At 40.9% G+C, this 19,211-nt stretch overlaps 1 protein-coding gene across 1 annotated transcript in view; it reads right to left on the reverse strand.

Annotated features, from left to right (window-relative positions):
• sertad4 (SERTA domain containing 4) overlaps positions 1-15,341 on the reverse strand; it is a 38,288-nt gene extending 22,947 nt beyond the window's left edge. The window contains exon 1 of the mRNA XM_052085822.1: positions 14,917-15,341. The gene's annotated coding sequence lies outside the window, so the exon portion shown is untranslated. The remainder of the gene's footprint in view (positions 1-14,916) is intronic.
• Positions 15,342-19,211: the final 3,870 nt, after the last annotated feature.

A 19,211-nucleotide genomic window follows, 5' to 3' on the forward strand; every position in this document is an offset into this window, starting at 1 on the left:
TGTCTCGCGCGTAAAACATCCAGAGAAAAACTGCTGCATAAGCCAAACATTGTTCATTCATTCATTCATCTTCCGTACCGCTTGATCCTCACTAGGGTCGCGGGGGGTGCTGGAGCCCATCCCAGCCGTCTCCGGGCAGTAGGCGGGGGACACCCTGAATTGGTTGCCAGCCAATCGCAGGGCAGGCCAAACATTGTTGAACCTTCCATTTGTCTGAATATTTGAGGAAGTATAAAACATGCCTCTAATAAATTTTGAGATCTGTAAAGTATTTTCCACTGCAGCCTCAGAAATGCTAATTGTTTTAGCATGTGTATGTGTGTGTGTGTGTGTGTGTGTGAAGAACCAGTCTCCGCATGTGTTCAGTGTTTATTCCCCGTTCTCTTCTTTTTGCTAAGCGTTTCCGAGCCTTAGGGAAACAGATATCAGCAAACACCGATCATCGTCTGCAAGGACACATTGAGTAAGTAGTTGTTTTTGAGAATTGCTAATTAGGCTTATGTCCTAGCGTGTGTGTGTGTGTGTGTGCGTGCGTGTGCGTGTGTGTGCGTGTGTGTGTGTGAATGTGTGTGTGCGTGTGTGTGTGCGCGTTTCAATGACTGAAGCCATTATTTTAAGAGGGTGATAGTATGCAAGTTTTCCAACTTTTGTTGTGCCCAACCTGTTACTCAGTTTCAGCTGTGAATATGTTGTATTTTCAAACTATAGTGGTACCTCTACTTATGAAATTAATTGGTTCTGGAAGAACTTTCTTCACGAGAAAATTTTGTAAGTAGAGATGCATTTTCCATGTAAATGCCCTAATTTGTTCCAAGCACCCCCCCAAAATTCAGACATTTTTTTTTTACTAAAGCATAAAAAAGCATCAAAATATGTAACAAATACACGTTACAATGAGATACTTGCATGATAAATGAGAGTTGTGCATAATGTAAAAAACAAAGAAAAGAGTAAATAATAAAAATAATAATACGTTTCATTTATAAGCGCCTTTCAAAATACTCAAAGACACGCTACAACCAAAACAAGAACGATATAACCACAGATAAAATTATAAATAATAAAAGGAGAGATGAATTTTAAATAGTTGACGCTGGCAACATCGCCGTCTCGAGGAGCACTTGCCGACGCAGCCAGGCCGGCCAACACGTGGTCAAAAATGATGGTCATAGTCACAACTTTGAACTGCTTCCTCATCGTTTTTTGACCACTTCAGTTCATGCTCTCTCAGAAGCGTTTTTTGTTTTGTGAAGAACTGATCCAAGGACGTTTGCTTTTGTCGGCTTTTAACAATCCTTCGAAAAGGTCCAGGGCAAACATCAGAATAGTGAACGATCGCCCGACTGGTGAACACGTTTTCTGCGTGATTCAAATTTAATTAAAACGATCGGAACGCCTCATGGCCCGAGATGCGAATGACGAGGACGCTGCATCGACACATCTATCTACACCAGGGGTGGCCAACCCGTGGCCCGCATGCAGCTCTTTGGCCTGCTCAATGCGGCTCCTGGGCTTTCAAATGACAAGCGTCGAAAATGCCTCGGCAGTGGAGCTGCCATTCAAACAACAACATTAAATACACAGCCTTTAATCAATCCCGTTACTTGACTGACATACAGGGCAACCAATCAGATGACAACTGAATTACCGCTCATGCGAAAACAACGGTGCTCAGCGCTAAACGCTAAGCTAGTCAGCAAAGTACCTCCGATTTTACGGCAGTGGTGTCCTATATGTCAATCGCGATCGACCAGGAGCCAGCGGACTGGTCCCAAGTCGAGAGGAGTTGGGAGGAGGAAAAAAACTTTGTCCGTGTCGATTCCCTTTATGTTCGGTGACGTTCCAGCAGTCCCTCATCTCGGGGTGCGTGCGTGCTGCTTGCATATGCGCACGTGTGCGTGGTTGGGTGCCCGCATGTGTGCGTGTGTATATGCTTGCACGTGCGCGATCGGGTCGGTCGCGGGAGGTCCGTCGCTTCAAAAGTCGATCTTTGGTCAAATACGTAGGAAGCTGACCCAAGTAGTAAGTAACCACTGCAGCTCGTGTGTGTGTGTGTGTGTGTGTGTGTGTGTGTGTGTGTGCGTGATGTGGCTCTTTGCAGTAATGCAGTAAAAAAAAATTGGCTCTTAGTCTGTGGCCACCCCTGATCTACAAGCATAGACTCCAATGGTAGAGGTCCCTCTTAGCCAATGGGATGCCAGGAAGATGCTAGGGAGTAGCCAATGGCAGAGCAGCTATAAGTATGCTGTGTTCAGGAAACTCTGAGCTGCGACTAGAAATCCATACTGTATTTTTACCTTTCGTATCTTGAGATTTCTTTCGCAACAAGAGGCAACATTTTCCTGTTGAGACGTTTCGTAACTTGAACATTTCGTATGAAGAGACTTTCGTAAGTAGAGGTACCACTGTATTCCCTCAGAGAACGTTATTGATTGATAGGTGACTGAAAGTGCAGATCAGTATTTCATCTCATATGCAGTAATGGACTGGGAAATATTACAGGGGGAATTTGTAGTTTATGCCATGCATTGAGGGGGGAGACCATACACAAGAGCGTTGCCGTAACCCTGGCAAGATGTAACGAGGCTTAACAAAGGATGGCATCACTGCGAGAGGTCAGGAATGAAATGTAGCCAATTGGTGTTGTAGAAATAAAAGCACACCGACACTGTTGTTTACAGGTGCTTGAAAGGAGAGTAGGCTGTCAAGAATGACACCCAGACTCTTAACTTGAGGGGAGGGGGCGACTGATGAGTTATCAAGAGTAATGGAAAAAAATAATTGCCTTGTGTGAACTTGGTACCTATCAGTAGGATTTCCATTTGATCTCTATTGAGTTATCGGAAGTTGGATCAGAACCAATGTTTGAGTTAAGAGAAGCAGTAAGAAAAGCAGGAAGGAAGAAGAGTGGCAGAGAGTTTAGTGTAAAGGTAGAGCTGAGTGTCATCCATATTTAAGTAAAAATGTCAATTCAATTTACAGAAAATATTATCAATTCGTAAGATGTAAGTGATCAAAAAGAGGAGGTCCAAGAAAAGCTTTAGTGAATACTGCATGCTTGGTCAGTAGTACCCCGACAGAAATGACCACCTACGGCAGACGTCACCAACGCGGTGCCCGCGGGCACCAGGTCTAGATGAGTCGCCCGCAGGCCTGTTCTAAAAATAGATCAAATAGCAGCACTTACCAGTGAGCTGCCTCTATTTTTTATTATTTTTTTTTTGCTATTGTTGTTTAAATCAGACTTGCATGTAACTTACAAATGACAACATATATATAAAAACACATAAAATTTAAAATGTTTTTTGTGTTTAATATAAATGAACTCTGACCTAGTTCATAGCGTTTGTTGCGCTCATACAAACAAGCTAGCAGACGCAACGAAACTGAGGAGAAGAGTTACCCCAAAAAATGGCAGAAAAAAGAAAAAAACATCATTTTCACGACGAATGGGAGGGAGAGTTTTTTTTTTTACCACTGTGAAAGGATCCTGCGTGTGTCTCATTTGCGGGGCAACTGTGGCGGTAGCAAAGCGGCACAATGTGGAGAGACATTTCACTACGTGTCACACAAGTTACCACGCTAACTACCCACCGGGCAGCGCACTGCGAGCAGAGAAAGCCCGTGAGTTAAAGGCTGCTTTGTGCAAACGGCAGTCTTTTTTCACTAGACCGGTTAAAAACTCCCAAAAAGCAACCGAAGCCTCATTTAGAGCTACGCAATTCTTGATTAAGAAAAAGAAGGCATTTACAGACGGGGATGTTGTCAAAGAAGTAATGATGATGACCTTGCATTTTTAACGGACATTACTGGGAAACTGAGCAGTTTGAACTGTGAGCTGCAAGGCAAAGGTAAGACTGTTGCCGATATGATAAGTGCTTTAAATGCATTTAAAGCTAAGATGAGCCTTTTCTCTGTGCATTTACAGAGAAAAAAAGTGCTGCACTTTCCCTCTGTGCAGATGGTGCTGAAAGACAATGCTTCTGCATCTGAGGCTTTTGACAAAGTTGCAGAAAAGTACTCTCAGGTCATAAACAGAGTTGGTCAAGAGTTTGAGAACAGGTTTTGTGACCTGGATCAGCTTGAGCCATGTGTGTCGTTCATTTCTAACCCTTTCATGAACGTGGACATATCATGTATTGCTGAGCAGTTAAGTGCAACATTCAGCCTGGATGCTGAACAGGTGGAGATTGAAATTGTAACACTGCAAAATGACCTCCACCTCAAAGCCCATCAGGCTGCACCAAACTTTTGGTGCCTTCTTGACACAGAAAAGTACAGTGGTGTATGCGCAGCAGCTATGAAGGTTGCAAGCCTGTTTGGTTCAACTTATCTTTGTGAATCAGCCTTTTCTGACATGAACTTCATCAAAAACAAACACAGAACACGCCTCACTGATGCACATCTGCAAGACTCACTCAGAGTTGCAGTGTCAAGTTACACACCAGAGTACAACACACTGGTTAACAGCATGCAATGCCAGGCTTCCCACTAATTGACATAGAAACAGATAACAGATTTGGTGTCCAGTTCAAAGTGTGACATGATTTATTTAAAAATTTGAGAGTTGATTTTTGTATTTTACATGAGTTATTATTTGTACAAACATGGTGCAAAGTAATTCATGATTTGTTAAAAAATGTTAGTGGCTAGCTAGTTAAAATGGGATATTGTGATTTCATAATACTGTTGTAGAAGTGATCATTTTCAAATGTTTGAAAAATATAAAAATAAAGTGTTGCATATTGATATTTATCTGTTTCTATATATTTGTTGTGAGAAATCATTAACATGATCAGTGTTTTCACAAAGATAAATATCATTAATTATTAATAATAACATAGAGTTAAAGGTAAATTGAGCAAATTGGCTATTTCTGGCAAATTATTTAAGTGTGTATCAAACTGGTAGCCCTTCACATTAATCAGTGCCCAAGAAGTAGCTCTTGGTTTCAAAAAGGTTGGTGACCCCTGACCTACGGAGATGACACACGCGAATGAGCCAAAACATTGTTGAAAAATGGGTCTGGAATGCTGTTCAAGCAACAAAATGCTCAAGAACTGCCACAGACCCCTCGACACACGTGTGTCAATGTGTGCGTGCATTTGTGTTGGACCAAATCTAAGTGATCCATCTCCGCAGTGAGAAAATAAGTGGGCGTCAACTCGAAGAGCTGCCTGCGATTGCACTGACAGGGGCCTGACAGCAAGCATCACAGCTCTGTGATCGCACAGCAGACACTTTAAAATCTCACTGGTGGAATCTTAGCTTGATGGCATCTACTTCCACACCCACATAGAAAGAGGAAAACACAATCTTGGTGTGATATGACACAGTGCCTTGCGAAAATATTGATTCAGATTTAAATGATTCTGCATGGATAAAACGCACACATACACACACACAAACTTGGATGCTACTGTGCTTATCAAATAGACCAAAGACATATAAGGCACAATAAAGGAGGTAAACGGGCACAAATGACATTACATGCAGGCCGATTTAGCGACAGGTAATGGTAATGTTAGTGCACGTCCATTGGGAGAAGCAGGAGGACTTCAATTTAACCAATGCCACTCACCCTCTCATAAATATCATTTTATATACAGTATGTATATTATACACACCGATCGTATTTTCCGGTGTATAAGTCGCAGTTTTTTTTTTTTTAATCGATTGGCCGTGGGTGCGATTTTTGTGTGAAATTATAAACCCATGATATCATTTCGCGTTATTTTCACATTACACTGCAAGGAGGTGCTCCAGGACTGTGTTGATCCTTTCCACATTGGCGGTAACTGACAAAAACAACTGACGATGACTATGACGTAAGCGATGTAGAAGAGGAAGCACCGCATCTTCTACCGCCGGAAACAGAGGATGAAGATTTCATTGGATTTAGTCATTTGAAATGAAACTGATGGTTTGGTCAACTTGTTAGCATGTTCTTCATCCTCTAGTTATTCGAATAGCTCTTAATATGTTACGTGAACATACCAGGCACCTTCTCGGTTTGTTGCTTATGCGTCATGTAAAGTTAACATATCGTCCACTTATTCGGGCTGCTGTTCTCTATTTTTATTTGCCTTTCAAGATTACACATCTGTTCTTGGTGTTGGCTTTTATCAAATGCATTTCCCCCCAAAATGCAATTTATACTCCAGTGCGACTTATATATATATTTTTCTTCCCTAATAAGCATTTTATAGCTGGTGCGAATTATACTCAAGAGGCGATTTATAATCTTGACGTTCATCCATGAGGTTGGTTGGTCAGGAAAAAAATCCATCCATCCATTTTCTGATCCGCTTATCCTCACAAGGGTCGTGGGGCAGCCTATCCTGGTCGTCTTTGGGCAGTAGGCGGGGGACACCCTGAACTGGTTGCCAGCCTATCACAGGGCATACAATGACGAACAACCATGCCCACTCACACTCAGACAATTTAGAGTGATCTGTGAACCTGCCACAAATGGATTGTGGAATGTGGGAGGCAACTGGATGACCCAGAGAAAACCCACGCAGGGACGGGGAGAGCATGCAAACTCCACACAGGGAGGCCGGAGCCTGAATCGAACCCCGCACCACTGCCTTGTGAGGCTTACATGCTAACCACTCGCCCACTGGGCCGCCCAGGAAAAAAAAAAGGACCAAAACACAACCTCTGGTCCTGATCTGAGAACCACACTGAAATTTTTATATGCATCCCTGACTAGAACTACTTTGGTGTGTAATTCTTCATTCGAATGTTTGTGTTTTGACCGACTAATTTCATCAAAATATTTCATTAAGATACAAGTAAACTGTTAATTAGCATGTGTGTGTGTGTGTAATTTTGTCTCTTTTAATGGTGTCTGTGTATAATTTTGTCTCCTTTTAAAGGTAGGATCAATGCAGAATTTCATGGAGTAAAAGTTTCAGACCTAACAAGCAGCCCATTTTGTGCCTTTGTGCTCCACAATGGCATATTCATCATAGGAAAGAAACTCCCTCCAATTTCTTCAGATGAAATCATACAGTACAGTACCAAATCATGAGTGCATTTGTGTGCTCAGGTCCATTTATTTCTACTGTAAAATATGTCAATATGTACACCTGTTTTGTTTTTTTTTTCTTTTGCAAGTGCAAAACACAAATGGTCAAATGGTTTAGGTATGTACAGCCCAAGTCGTGTTAATGCTATGCCCGTCCCCATTTCTGCCGAAAGGCCGTCCTTCAAACATGCATCGACTCTTTCAGCGTGCACTGAATGTCTGCTAAGGGCCCCGATTTGAAATTCTGCTCCAGATGTGAGTCGCAGTGTCCTGCTGAGAGAGATGAATGGCTTGCGGTGCTGCCGGCTACCTACAGGTTCACTGTCTTAATGAGCAGAAGAATCTGCTGAGAGCAAGATAGGATTGATAGCATCACACGATAACAACAGGGAGGGAAACAGAAAGATAAGATAAGATAAGAAAACCTTTATTAGTCTCGCAATGAAGAAATTTCCAATTCACAGCAGCAAAGTTATAAAAGGAAGAAGTAGAACAACAAAATATAGGAGCTGCTGAATAGGCAGCCACTCTCGCGGCGCCATTTTGAAGTCAAAATAACAAAACTAACACAACACATAGGACACAGACAGTGATTCAATCTTCACCACTTTTTTGCATACTCCTTGTTGTTTGAAGCCGTTATAGATGAAATAGCTCCGAGAGGATCAAAGTGTCCTTTCACCAGTGGACCAGAGACGTCATGCTGAAAATGTGCACACGTCTGCTACTAGCTAAGTTTTGAAAGCAAACACGAAGCTGTAGCGTCCATTGCCGAAAAGAGATTAGTTCACTTATCCTGTCCCACGTAATCCGCTTCAAACTCCAAGCCGCAAAACCCAGTTCCAAATCCGCATCGGCGCCCCGCGCGAACGCTCCTTTCTTTTCGTCGTCGGCTCCTCAAGACTTACATCCATCCAGCTTGTGATAAAAAAATAAAATAAAATGGAGGTGCGCTGAACTCTGTCTGGCGGCGAAGACAAGAAGTCTGGCGCTCACCTTGAACAATTACTTTCAGGAAGCCACCATGCTGCCAAGGCAGGACACTTCCTTCTGTCGAAACCTTCTCCGCTATGCTTTGTTCTTCATTAACTCAATGAGTCACTATTTTTTTTTTCCGTCCGAGGGGACTAAAAGTTCTGATAATTGATAAAAGGTGTTAACAGGGTTCCCACTCTTCCATTTGATTTTTATTTATGGACCTTTTAATGACTTTTGTGGACCAATTTAGCCACTTTTACAGCTGCTGATGTAATGTTCATTGTTAATGCATAGTTTTCAAACATTTACCCTTGAATCATTATACTTTTGAGTTTCAGAATTCTTGATTATCAATATCAGTCAAAATAGAAAAATGGGTTCCCATGATGAACGTTTACGGAACCCAAAATTAGTTACCGTGGTTTCCCATTGGGTAATCCGACGGAACCGAAAAAAAAAAACTGTTATCGTGAATTTCGAAAATCCTCACGCCTGCTACTGAATTATTTAAATTTTTGCAGCATTTGTTTATAATTGTATGTCTATGTTGTTGTTTGTGTTATTATCATATGCAATTGAATAAGTAGACAATTTCAGAATTCAAAATTTGGGACTCTCTAAATGCATAATGGGACTCACTTGATTGATCAGCGAGTCCCTGGGACTCGCTGCCGGTAAACTGTAAAATTATCACTGTGGGCCATAGAGATAGAGGGTGGTGGTGGTTGGGACAAAAAACAAAAAAACAAAAACAACCCGACAGTATTTATGATCTGATGGTAAAAAATATTTTTGTTTAAAAAAAGTGAGACGATTATATCTGTGAAATCCATCTGAGTCTTGACGAATGTCAAGTTTCCTCAGTCGCCTAATGCTAATATTAACCCTTTCAGGGACAGCGGTTACGACAGTGGACAGCTTATCGTGTTATCAGGTTACAGGTTATCATTATTGGTGCATGAAGGCTAAATTCACAAGCTATCAAAATGAGGAAAATAAACAGATGTATTTGCACAAGTGTACACAGACCCTTAGAACTGGGGGAAGTGGCTTTGATCGGATTTAACCGTCAAAATGTAAACTTAAATTTAATGTGAGTCACTGAATAACTGCGGCCATTTAAAGTGGCTCAGATTCAACCCAAATGAAATCCAGATGTAGTAGTGGGCTTTTTCTGACATTTTTTAACTGTCTAGCAGAAGCCTGAAAGTGTTGGTATTTGGAGCTGTTCATAATTCCCTCCATCTTGACTGAGGCCCCATTTCCAGATAAAGAAAAACAGCTCCAAAGCATGATGGGTGTTGTTTTGGTGAGGAGCAGTGTAGTGGAGAGGTTTAGCGACTTTTGATTTCAATTCATGATGCAAATGTGCCCCTTTGGCATGGAAGTGAAAATTGAAAATACACAAGATCACACTTTGTAATTCAAATATCCACTTTTTTTTAAAAAATGGCCATCGACTGCACTTGAAAGGCCCGTATCTTTGCGTCTTTTACAGCAATAATGACAAATGTCACAGTGTACCTATTTGGAGTCAAGGAATCTAAGAAAATGGGTTTCAAGGTAATACCCTCCTCCACCCCAAAAAAAACAAACAAACAGTATTTTCATTTCCATGACAATTGGTGTAAAATATGCAACTGTTTTTGTTTTTTTTAAATGTGTGGCGGACGTCACAAGATTTTATTCTCAAATATGTGTCGGACAATCTCTTTGATTCATTGCAGGAATCAATTGAAATAATGATAATCATCATCATTTAAAAAAATATTTTTAAGGTCAAGTGTGAACAATGGACAACCATCTTTTGAGGAATACATATGGCTGAAACTATTTCGGGCATACTTTCATGAGTTTTTATAGTTCGAGCCATTGAAACACACTTAACAACAAAAAGGCTTTTGTTCGGCATGTGATGTCATTTACAGAATACCGAATCACCAGTCAGCCATCGTAATGCATTTTTGATTGTCCTGTAAACTCCTCTTTGCCATTGTGAAAGTTGTTGTGAATGTAATCCGGTACAAAAATATTCAAACTATATGAGTGCATGGATGCAATCCTCTGCAATGGTTTACAACTAACAATGCTACCAATATAATGTGAAGAGTGGCCGACAACGCAGTGACGTGCAGTCAGGGGGAGGCAGGTGAGGCCGTGCCTCCCCTGTAATCATGAGAAGAAAAAGAAATGAAAAAAATAAAATTACACAAGTATTAATATTAGTCCTCTGGACTGTGATTTTGGTGTGGTTCTTCATGTATTTTGACCGTTTTCATAGTAAAAACGACAGAAAGTTCTGTATTTCCTGCTTCAATAAACGGAAACTTGTTCAGAGACTAGAGGTGAGGTATGGACAGCTGATATGATATAAATCCTCAACGAAGGCGGTGATAGTGAGCAGCCTGATAGTCTGCCACCAGCCAGGTCACGGTGAACTACGGTATAACCCGTCTGCAAAAAGTAAACAAGAAGTGTGCTTTGCGACGCTACAAGCTGTCATTTCTCGCCCTAAAAATAGAGAATTTCATTTCCAAACTTAGACATTTATTCAAACCTGGACTTTCAAACAAAGCAGGAAATCATAAATACTGGGAGCCCATGTCAGAACCACCAGGTGTGCCTCAAATGACGGGAGTCGGGAAAAGACGGGAAGCTACTCATTCTTTTCAAACGCAATGGTATACCAGTGAAGACTGGCTTTGCAGCTGTGTTGAAAAAAAAAAACTATTTTCTGCTTTCCCTGCCTTTTATTCTCAACGAGTGAGACTGTGTGGACGGACCCATAGAGGATTTTGTGATTTAGTGTTTGTAAATCTGACTAGTGAGTCAGTCAGTGCCTCCCCAACCCTCACTGCACGTCACTGGTCTCATCTCCACTCCATGCCTGGCCGTTCGGGCACATTTTCTGCATCCTGAGCATCTGGTTCGTACATGTATGGTCCAACATATAGCTTGCCAACAATGTCCCTTTCGTCCAACTTGTTGCATCTCACCTGGATGCCCTCAGATATGTTTGAAACGTCGTTTTCCAAATCGATTTATGACTTGCTTTGTACACGTTCTTCTATGTGTACCCTGCGATTGGCCGGCAATCAGTTCAGCAAACCCCACCTACTGCCCAAAGACGACTGTGATAGGTTCCAGCACGGCCGCGTCCCCTTGTGAGGAAAAGCGGATCAGAAAATGGATGGATGAAATTGTAGATACTGACTGGATAGAGGTCTTGCTGCTGGTTTAGTTATTTTTCCGATTAGAACACATTTCTTAAAAGAGTCAGTCAAAAAACAGTAACAACTTTAATGTTTACATCATTTCAGATGATGTAAACATTCAGAAAAGAGACAGACAACAGATTTTTAAAACCAACATTATATTTAAAGAACTGTTTAAAGTTTTTCCCCTTCACGTTTTTTTCATTTAACTTGCCCCATTTTCTGAGATTTTCAGTATTCAGCATCTTCAATGGCCCCACATGATGGACAGAATGTGACTGTGCTTTCTGCAGATGGAACAAGAAGTGCTTGTCTTACTGTCCTCTCGGGAGGGACACACCTGGCATCTTTTCTGGGTTTTTTTTGTTTGTTTTTTGCTTCTTTTTTTTTTTACACCTGTGTCCACTAGATCCATTGCCGATTGATTGAATGACCTGTTCTTGACTTTTTCAATGACAGCTGCAGGGGATCGAGCTGGCCTGGCTCGGATCTGGATCTTGGGAGTGAGAAGCACGTTGGCAAGTTGTTCCAGGAAAAGTCGACGTCGGTACAATTTGCCGGCATTCCATTACTGGTTAATTTCTGCCCACAGGACATTGGCGTTGTAAACAGACACCACAAACAGACATCCACAATTTTGTAGAAAATCACCAAGAGCCAACAGGCAGTCTTGCGCTGGCAGCTGTATGTTGCTGTGACTTTGTCCAGATTGTCAACTTCTCCTTTGGTGGAGTTGTAGTCCAGGATCATTTGTGGCTTCATGTCTTCTCTTGTGTTCAGAGATGTATCTGTGTGCATTGTGCTCATTGCAAGAATATTCTTGTTTTTCTTTGGGCAGTATGAAACAACTGTTGCTTTCTCAGTGAAAAGAAATACTGATCAATGCAGCTGTCTGTTCTCCATCTTCACAATTTCACTGGGAAGTTCTGGCGTTTCTTCTGATTGTTCCCAACATAGTCAGCTTTCTCTTCTGAAGTTCATCTCCAAGGCGGTAAGATGTAAAGAAGATGTCACATGTCATGTTATGACCTTGCAGTTCTTCACTCATCTCCAGCACCACAAGCATCCCCTGATTCTTCTCAGATGCTCCTCCAGGTCCTTTTCCAGTATACATTTGCATATCCCATGCATAACTCGATTTTGCATCACAGGCTGCCCCCATTTTGATGCCATACTTGCCAGGCTTGTTGGTCAAGTACTGTCTGAAAGGACAGCGGCCCCTGAATGGAACAAGGCGTTCATCTGCAGTAACACAGGGTCCAGGATTGTACAACAATGGTAGAATTTCAACCCATTTATGCCATACATGTCTAATTGCAGCTAGTTTGTCTTTTTCACGTCGGCCAGCTCTCGTGTCACTGTTGTCAAATCGGATCACATGAGACATCATCTGAAATTTCTCCAGGGACATTGTTGCTCGAAAGATTGGCCTTCTATACTCTTCATCCCACAGACTTGCAGTTGCTTCTCCCCGTGACTTGTACACTCCAGCTAATAACATAATTCCAAGGTAAGCATGCAAGTCAGTCTGATCCATTTCTCTTGAAATACACGCTTCCCCTTCCAAGTTGGTCATTTCCAGTATAATCTTCTCTATTGGTGGGGATATGAACAGATGAAATGCTGATTGAATATCAACTCGTGCGACAGCAAATTATGTAGGAGTCATTTTGATGACATTGGAAGATGCCTTGGCTTTGATGTGGTGATGTAAAGAACTGATCCAAGGATGTTTGCATTTGTCGGCTTTTAACAAGCCTTTGATAAAAAAATGCAAAAATCAGCATAGTGAGCGATCGCCCGAATGGTCAACACTTTCTGATTGATTCATATTTACATAAAACTATTAGGACGCCTAATGGCCCAAGGGGCGAATGATGAGGATGCTGCATAGACACAGCTATATCTATTTATCTATCTATACACATTGACACATACCTCTTAGCCAATGGGACGCCAGGAAGATGCTTGGTACTCGCCGATGGCAGAGCAGCTACAAGTATGGTGCGTTCAGGAAACTCGGAGCTGTGAGTAGCAGCCCGAACTGTATTTTTACCTTTCATGTCTTGAAATTTCTTTTGTAACAAGAGGCAATATTTTCCTGTTGAGGTCTTTCGTTACATGAAAATTTCGTATGAAGAGACGTTCGTAAGTAGGGGTACCACTGTATTTCGATATGATGTCACAAAATTTTACAAGAACACAACCCATTATTCTGTGAAATTCCAAGTTACGTGAATACATTACTAGAAAACTTTCTTGACATGAACATTTGCTACCAACTATGAGAGTTAACTAGAGTTGTTAAAATAAATACTGTAGAATCGCCACAGAGGCATACATCTAGCTAAATAGCAATGACATCACTTCATTTGCCCTCTGATGTTACCAAAGAAGAGAGAAGTAGCTACTTCTTTTGTGAAGAAGTACTTTTATTGTTGAATTATAATATAATTTTGAAAAATAATAATTTCATTTGACCTCGAACAATGTACTACAGAGCGTGTTCAATGGTGAGTTCGTAGTTACAAAAAAATAAGGCATTTTAGATTTAATTGCAAAAAACTGATCACGAGAAACCAAAATGTTTGATACAGGCGTATGCCCATTTGTAAGATGAGGCCACCCAACCACACAGCCCAGACATAAGGAAGATGAGTGATTGCTGTTGCATACTAAATAGGCAGTCCTCACCAGCAATTCCTTCAGCCTCCCTGATCATTTTACCTCTTGTCTTTTCAGCAATTTTAGAGGGATGTCCAGTTCTTCTCAATTAATACCCATCTGATTGTGCGGAAGATCTCTGAAGACTGTGACTTGTGCCAATTGAAAAATGTGAAGAAAAAAATGCTAAAATAGGAACAATTTATTTGGTATTAGTAAGAGACTTTTTAATTAGTTTAACACGAAATTGATTATTTCTAATAATATAGTAATAATTATAAAAATTCTGAACACAGCCAAAAAGTGGTGTGCAACCACAATGTGCTTTTTTTCTTATTTATTCCACTGAACTCTCCAGATTATGGCGAAAAGGTATTCCCTAAGTGATTTAGCTTCTGTTTTACATCACCAAAACCTGGTATTTGAAAAATAGTGAACACGTTTTTGCACTTACCGTATATCAATCTCTGACCATGAATGATACAAAGTGTGCAGACTCCCTTAGAGTGAGGGAATACGTGTTGTACTGGATAAAGCGAAAACATATCATATTTTGAGGAATATATCACTTTTCGGAGAGCAAAATGATTCAGCAAACTGGGCTAACCAATCCTACAGAAGTTTCAAAGAGGACCTTAAAACGATCGACATCAAGTGACACTGGACAGTGAAATGTTGTCAACAAATAAATTGCACTAAACCTAAACCAGTCTGTCACGTCACAGTACTTATTAACTGACCTGATTCACACTGCAGATCATTTGACAGCTGAAGACGTAGACACAGTTTAGCACGCAGAAAGAAACAACCCCCGTCGACAGCAATGTCCTCAAATATGTCAGTAACACTATTATTTGTATAATTAGACCGTAGTCCGAAAAATTATTTAAACATGTAAACACGAGGGCAACTTTAATTTCAAGATCGATAACAGCAATGTTATCAGCAATGTAACAGCATTTAATGTCACTTCGTAAGTGACATTAAATGTCCTGCGAGATCGTAGCTTAAATTATTTTGGCTTACCTGAGTTGAATTCCTTTTGATATTTGCCTCCACGCTTGTTTTTCAGATGAACACAAAATCCTTGCGCAGCAATAAAACGCTCCCAAAAAGGGGGAAAAGTGTAACCGTTGTTTCAAGTGTAAACTGTAAGCAGTAACGACAATGCACTGGCGTGCCTTTCCAAACACGAACCGTCAAGAGAATCCTCACGCGCCGTCCACTGTGGCCAAAAGGTGTTTTCCGTTTCCTCAATGTGGGAGGAAAAAAATGTCATTAATTAGTCATTGCGTCCACAGAGCTTTACCGAGAAAAGCAAAGGCGCGTGTGCTGCTGTCGTCTCGGCTCTTGTGAATATATGCAGAAGAAGAGAAAAACAACACCAGCGTCGCAGTCGCATCCCTTCAAGTCAACTGCTGCTCTGAAGCGTTTGAGGACCGCTCGTAATTTGCCAAACTCGTCAGCTGGGAGTCCCAAAGAAAGAGAGCTGACATGTTTTTTTGTTTGTTGTTTCGATCATTTATTTACAAATTCCAAGTTCAAAGACATAGTTGAAAATAACATATGTTCATTAGTTCTGTCTCGCTATTATTGATAGTTTAGGCCGGGTGCGTACATTTTATAGTACCGTATTTATTTAACCCGATCTGTTTTATTTTGTTCATATTATTTGTACTTCCTTTATTTCCGATAACAAGGGAAGATATTCTAGAACTTTTTTTCATTATGGGTACGATTGTAAGGATGAGGCCGACAAAAACAGGAGAGCGAGCAAGCCCCTCTCATCTGTTCTGCATTTCCTCCTCGATTCCGCAAGCAGCCACTGAATCTTATTTTCCAGCATTTCTTCCCTCAAGCGCTTTGTTCTGTGTCGAGCTGTGGAATGTGTGGCATGAATTCATTAAAAAACCCTTGTGATTTTGGGTTCTCTTTCGGTTTACCACGAACACGCAGGTGATTGTGAATGCCATTTTTTTTTGGCCACAATCACATCAAAGACTCGTCTTGAACAGAAAAAGTCCATGTGGTCACACACTGACCTTGTGATACGTTCACAGATTTTGATGAACATCAAGATAAACGATAAAGCATTCGAAAAGGCGCATTCAGAAACACAGTGTCAAGAGACATATTTCAAAGCACTATATTGACCCTTAATCTTATGTAATATCTATTTGTATAAAAACTAATTACAAGATTTAGGATGAATTATCCTCCATGTAAATCGGTCGACAATTGTACATTCAAAAAATATGTGGGGTATATTTCAACAGTTTAGTAGATTCACGCAATCTGACTTTTCTGTACATTTTGATTTCAACTGAAAAAGTTGTGGCAGAAGCTCATTGATGACGTTTTAATGAACCAACGCTAACAAACGAAATACTGTAAATTAACATGTCTGTTTCCCTTGTTGGTTGCTCGGTGGTGATGTGGTGTACAGCATCGCGCGAAAAGGAATTCCAAGTTTTTCATCCTCACATTTTGAAATTGCCCCACACTTCGTTCCCGTTGCCCGCAGTTGTGGACTTCCGAGCAGTGCACAAGTTGCACTTTCTAATGTCGCTGAGCAGAAAACAATGACAAGGTCTGATGAAAACAGCCGTTACACAAGGTTTTTTTTTTAACCCTCAATTTTATCACAAATAATTCAAACTTAAAAAAAAATACAAATGACATCAAAAAGTACAGACAAAGTACATTTCTAGTTGCAGTAAAGTACATCAACAAACACATCACAGGTTGCTGTGTAAGACAATAAGGCATCGATGCCCTTCTGCAGCACAGCTAAAGTTTGGTGAGGTGGCAGAGCAATCAAAAACAAGCTTGCTTTTTAAATTGTGTCAAACGTGGACACTGCGAACCTCAAATGGAATGTGTTAGATATTTTTACAGACGCAATGATTGCAATATCAGACATTTAATGGAGCATGTGTATTGTGCCCATCTTATTTAATCCGTGGGATTTTTTTTTCTCAATACAAGTATTTATCCAGGTGTAAATGATGTTGTCTGCCAACTAAGGCTCTCATAGTTATATATGTGTGCTTTTGCCTTTACATTGGACGATGTATCACGACATCAATCCATCCATCCCTTATCTGAAAGATGTTATTGGAGTGGAGACTTTCAACTTGACTTTGAGGATTGTGGCAGAAGAGTTGCTATCAGGAATTTATGGAATTTTTGAATGAAGCTACCGATACCACCCCTGGCAAAAATGAGGGAATCACCAGACTGAGAGGATTTTCATATACTTGTTTAGATTGTTGGAAAAAAAAGGAAAGGAAATTGGACTTGCATACAGAAAAGTGAAACAAAAGCTATCATTAACACGGAGAAAAAAATTACAATGAGCTAAGGATAAATGATTGTGCGGATTGTGGATGACTAGATGGAAGTCACGCATTGATGAATCACAAATCTGCATTGGGCAAGGTGATGGTGCTGAAACTTGTGTCTGGTGTCATTGCCGTAAGATATATGAAGACCAGTAACTGGGAAAAAAAACATGCACATTTCCCCAGCCATTGATGATATGGAGCTGCAAGTCAGTTGAAAGCATTTGGGAGATCACTGTTGTGACATCTTCACGAAATAAAAGTGCGCGTTGACATTTGGGACACTTATGCCAACCATTGAAAGGACATTTTATGATGAATCATTTTTCAAGATGAAAATGCATCGACACAAAGAGCAAAAACTCTGAAAACATTCTTTGACGAAGGACACAACAAAGCCAATGTGATGGCCTGCAAAGAATTGGCAACTCAATCCAATTAAAAATCTTTGTTGGAAGTTGAAGAAAACGGTCCATGATAAGGCTCCAACCTGCGGAGCTGATCTGGCAAAAGCAATCGGAGAAAGTTTCTCATTGAAGCCACTTTTATCCTGCCTGGAAGAAATCAAGACCTGGATGGCACAAGATGCCTTGAATTTCAATGAAAAGTAGACAAGTGATGGTGTTTGGTCCCAGGGGCCCTTGTACATCCCATCCTGTAGACCTGGCCCCCTGGATCCTTATCTTAAGCCAACAGTCTAAAACTTGGGTCTTAAACTGGACAGTGATTTTAAATTGGACTGGCAAATTGGTGCCATTGTTAAATCCAGCTTCTTTCATCTTAGGCAGCTGGCTAAAGTGAAGCCTCTCCTTTCTCAACAGCACTTAGCAACAGCACAGTAATTAGTTCCTTCGTCACATCTTGGTTAGATTCCCGTAGTGCACTTTAATTTGGAGTCGGCCAATCCTCCATTAAGCGTCTCCAGTTGGTCCGGAATGCTGCTGCACGCCTCTTGACTGGTACTTGTAAGAGGGATCCTACTCTGCTGTCCCTTCACTGGCTCCCTATACATTTTAGTGTTCTTTTAAGTTCCTATTATTTGTTTTTTAATTAGGTCTGTGGACCAGACATTCTTAGACGTACTAAGAACTAAGCGGAAGCTCAGAGGGGTTTGAGTCTTTTCCGTTGCTGGTCCCTCTCTTTGGAATGACCCCCCACTGAACGTTCAGCAAGCCCCCCTCACTGTCCATGTTTCATCTCACGTTCGTCTCAAAACTCACTTTTGTCTGTGATCCAGTGGTTCCAACTTCACGGCGCAAAGCGCATGGGTGCAATCTTGACTCCGGTTTTTCTGTGTGGAGTTTGCATGTTCTCCCCGGGCCTGTGTGGGTTTTCTCTGGGTGCTCCGGTTTCCTCACACATTCCAAAAACATAGCAGCAGCATAGCAGGCTGATTGACACTTTAAATTGTCCCTAAATGTGAGTGTGAGCCTGGATGGCTCATTTTTTGCCAGGGGTTGAATAAAGGACAAATGCGCTCTAAATTTATGTTAAGGTGGACCCCACGTTTCTTCAGTTTCCCATTCATTTTGAATGCCAAAGACAATTTCAGGTACCTTGATTTGAATTCAATGAATTCATAGAAACAAAAACAGCCGAAATGAGTTGAATTTAAGCTCGAGAGTATCAAATGTCCTGGAAGACCACAGAGGACAACTGGAGTGAAGTGGATGATGGCAAAACCGTTTCCTCGATGGGGGTGACAAAACTTCAGGAAAATCATGACAGACCCTCATGAATAAAACATATTACAGAGCATTGAAGAATAGGCAAGTTGTTCCAGAAAGATGGAAAAAAAGAGTTCTCTTGATGGAACCACACTTTTCATTAAGTCAACCAGGATATATAATCAATCATTACATGCATAAATTACTGCCAATGACTGCTATTTGCTCTGTAAATTACATAAAGTTACGTTCCATGTATTTTTTGTTTTCGGAACGATCAATGCTAACTGTGCTTCTATTCAGAGACAAA

Source organism: Hippocampus zosterae, chromosome 14, assembly GCF_025434085.1.
Source record: "Hippocampus zosterae strain Florida chromosome 14, ASM2543408v3, whole genome shotgun sequence".
Taxonomy (NCBI): domain Eukaryota; kingdom Metazoa; phylum Chordata; class Actinopteri; order Syngnathiformes; family Syngnathidae; genus Hippocampus; species Hippocampus zosterae.